The following is a 4,761-nucleotide window of genomic DNA, read 5'->3' as shown; positions in this document are numbered from 1 at the left end:
TTTTTTTTTTTTGCAAATGATTCGAATTTACAGAAATGTTGCAAAATTGAACAAATATATGAAATATATTTGCCAAAAGATAAAATTACATACTTATTCACATGATTTTACACATTATTACCGTACTTTCTCCGAGATTTTGCATACAATTATCGTACTTCCCCTCGAGATCATGCATACCGTTACAGCACATTCTCTTGAGATTTTGCATATTATTGCCGAATTCATATATTTCCTCTCAAGATCCTCCATACTATTACCTCATTTGCTCCCGAGATTTCGAGATATCAGCAAATTTACTATGGCAATAGCAATGCGTAGTTAAGAAAAAACTTAGGCTAACTTCAATTTGCTTTAATTTTTTCAAAAAAATTTCAACAAATTTCAATTTCAATTTAATTTCTAAGCCATATTTATACGTTAGATATTAAACCACATTTTCTTCTCCTTCTTCTTTCTATCTATCGCTTTCTTTTATCTTGCTTTCCTCTTTTCTTAGTCTATCGGTAAATTTTCTTATCAAAAAAAAAAAAAAGTCACACTAATGTCACACTTGTCACACTTGTCGTCTCCTTCCTATCCTAAACCTTTTTCATCATTTTCTTCCTTTCCGTTAATTTATGATAGAAATGAGACGAATTAATTGGTTTTTTTTTTCCATCAAGTTTTCGTCCATTATTGTTCAGTGTGACAATAATTTTTTTTTTGATTAATCAAATGGAAACGAATGAGAAGAATAGGAAGAAATGTAAGAAAGCAAGAAATTTCCCACAAAATTTATTCGTTTTTTTTTTAATTCAATGAGAAGAAAAAAAAAGGAACTGATTCAAGTAAGATAGACAATATTGGTGCTAATTTAAAGCTGTATTTAATTAAAATTAATTACATTTTTTGTACTATTCTTTCGCTTATACTTGTAATATGCTAATTAAGAAGGATCAAATTTTAATTTTGAATTTCCATAAAAAATATGTTAAAAATCGATATTGCATTCGCATAATAAGTAAGCAAAATGAGAAAGTTTTGAAATTTTAAAAAAGAAAAATTAAACTTTAAGCTATAAAGACTAATGAGTCTAAGCAAGAGAATAGTAAGTAATTTTCGCTGCTCTTTTTTTTTCCTTTTTCTGCATAAAATTTAAAAATCCAATTTTCTCATGTTAATTTAAACAATTAATTCTTTTTTCTTTCTTCTCTTCTCACTTATCAATTAATCCATCTTCTTATCTTTTTATCTGATTACATATCATTTGAAAATTAACTTTAAGTCTAATAATATCAATAATTCCAAATTATAATCAGCTACTCTATCACTCCACACATCCAATATTCAACAACAACAGCAACAACAACAACAACAACAACAACAACAACAACAACAACAACAACAACAACAACAACAACAACAACAGCTAATTGATCACAGAAACAGGAGAATTCTATCCATCTATCTATCTTTTCCTTACTTAATCCGATCAACAAATACTACAGATGTCAAAAATTTCCTCTCAACAGGATCTCATCGGATTTCTTAAAAAAAAAAAATTTTTACCGACTCCTTTTTTTTTTATGTTACCGCTTTACCAATCTTTTTTTTCTTTTTCTATCTACTTTTTGAACATAGTATCACAACTGTTGACATTAATTGATCATTAGTAGATAAATAGACTTAATACATCATTTCGATCATCTCTTTTGTCACATCTCTAGAGATTGATCGCTTATATGAATTTGTTATTTTTAATACTGAAAATGAGTATTTATGGGAATAAGAAAAAAAAAGTTCAATAAATTCATTTCAAATAAAAAAGGAAGAAATTAAAATTTATTAAATTGTTTATTTTACCATAATTTAATGTTTACTTTGATGCTGATAGAAAATAGGAAATAAAATAGGGAAAATAGGAAATTAAAAAAAAAACAAACAAACAAGCAAACTAATATTAATAAAAAATATCAATTTTTCAATTAGGAAAAAAAAAGTTTTTGAAATCTGAAAATTTTTTTTAGCAGGAATTAAAATTAATAATAACATTTTGAGTTATTTCAAAGAAATAAAAAGAAAAACAAGAAAAAATTTACTAATAAGTGTTGAAAATAAATTAAAAGTTTCATCAATTTTGACAATTTTAATTGACATCAATTCTTTCCTTTCCCATTCTTCCATTTTTTAATTTTCAACTTTTCTTCTAATTGCATCTTCCTTAGTAATTCTGTTTATTTCTTCCTTTCCTTTCTTCTTTCTTTTCTCTTTCTTTTTTTTTTTTCCAAATTCAATTTCAGACTTGCTAAGCAAATAAACTTTGTTAAGAGAAGGGGACAATCTTGAATTTCATTCCAATTTCACAACTCTCTAATGACACTAACAATTTCAATCATAATAGTAGTAGTACTAATAGTAATAGTAGCAGTACTAAATGATAGCTCAATTTTCAGGTCATCAATAGCGGTGAAATTATATTAAAGAAAAAAAAATGTGTGGATAATTACGTGAAGCATTAAACCGGAAAAGATTAGCATTAGTATATATCGTTCTAGTTTTTGCAAATATCAGAAGACATGAACGATATCGTATCATTCCAGTTATCCTTCTAGTTGTCGCAACTATCAGAAGATGCTAAGATTTTTACGGCAGATACCTTAGGTGTTATTCTGAAATTATACCCTATTATTACTATTATTATTAATATTACTATCAATAATTCCTTTTTGTAAGATGCGCAAAATGAAAATTTCCGCTTTCTCTTTGTCAACCTTCCGAAGTAAATCTATCATTACGCAATGATGAAGGACAGATTTGATCGTTTGATAAAGCAACTAGGCTAAGGATGATCCATTATGAATAGATTTCTCCGTTTACTTATATCTATCATTTTCATCAAATTCGTTTTTTTTTTCCTTTCCTTCTCTTGCTAATTATTTATTTTTGATATTTTAGTTTAGATTAAATTTTTATCATTTTATGATTTAAATTTTTATCACTTTATAATTTCGATCATAAATCTCAATACAATTTCAAAATTTTCGAAAGCTCTAAACATTCAATTGTTATAAAAAGTTGAAATAATTGAGAATTTTAATTATATTAGTAAAGCAGATAATTTATAAATTGAACAAAATGAATGATAAAATGGATGGTATCTGTTTATTTATCAATCTATGATAATGCTCAACTTAACATGGATGACCGAAAATTGAATGATTAGGAATTTTCGATGGTCATAAATCCTCAACTTGACAACTAAATGACCGGAAATTGAATGATCAGGAATTTTCGACGAACACAATTGACAGTAAAAAAGTTTTAGCATAAATCATGTCCTAGAAATGAATAACATTTTAATCAATAAATTTGTCTAATTCAGGAAAAACTACCAAAGAAATCATTTGTTATGTTTAATTGAAAATTCCTCAATTAACAAAAAAAATTTCCGGAAGTAAATCCAGAATAATACGGGAGATACTTGCAAATTTTCATATTTAAAATTAGGAAAATAATTTCAAAATTAGGTATAAAAGATTTTTATATTAAAATAAATAAAATTGGAAATTTTTCCATAAAAAAAAAAACTTTTTTTCGTAGTAAAATTTCATTGTGTCCAAAAATTGTTTATTGATTGTCATTGTAAGGAAAGAATTTTTCTAGTTGGAAGGCTTTTATGGATAAGGTTCATTAGCGGTCTTTGATAAAAAGCATTCAGATTTTAGCCTATATCCCAATTTCATCTATCCCTTGGTTAGATTCTTCAAATGCTTAACAATAATTTGTGGAAGCAATCATCCAAAATGATCCTCTTCATACTGAAGTACCACCACCACCACCTACCACCACTACCACCACTACTACTACTACTACTACTATTACTAGTATTACTACTACTGCTACCACTACTACTACTACTATTACTATCGCTATTACCATAGTACTACTACTACTACTATTACTATCGCTATTACCATATCAACATTATCAAAATTGTTATTAATCATTATTTTAAAATTTTTATTCAATCATGAAATAAGTATGCAAATTATAAATATCGTCGAAATTTAATTAAAGAGAAAGAAAAAAATCCTATTGAAACATTTATAAATGTTAAAATATTTATTTAAAAAATGCATGAAATTTTTTCACAAAAATTTATGATTTAAATAAATATTTGCTAAATTTAAGTTATGAATTAAATCATTAAGAGAATATTCAAGAAACCTTTTTTTTTTTCCTCAATACTTTTTCAAATTAATTCATTACAACAATATTTTCATTTTTTTTTTCAAGAATTTCTGATTAAATTGTCTTAAATTAGGAGGGAATAATTTGTAAAAGAAATTTATCATTATACTATTAGATAATTGTATATAATATTTGGATTATTGAAAGGAAATGAATTCATTTTGTGAAATTATTAGTACAATAAAAGTATTTGAAGAAGATTTTAAAAGGCATAGCATTCAAATTCATCAAATAATTTATTCCAATTGTCATTAAATGAGTAAAATTTCATGGGAAATTTTCAAGCTTCATCCTTTCCATTCAATCGTATTTTCATTATCTCTCATATAGGCTATCATACATCCACACACACATACACATACATACACGCACACACATATACACACGCACACACACATACATACACACACACACACACACACACACATATATATATACGCGCGCAAATATCTCAGTACTAAACTTTAATAAGCCTAAGCCGCTCCTTTTTTTAAATCTCCCATATATCTCATTTAAGCTATCATACAC

This window comes from Loa loa (assembly GCF_000183805.2).
Source record: "Loa loa unplaced genomic scaffold supercont3.497, whole genome shotgun sequence".
NCBI lineage: Eukaryota > Metazoa > Nematoda > Chromadorea > Rhabditida > Onchocercidae > Loa > Loa loa.
Note: the sequence above shows the minus strand (reverse complement) of the source record.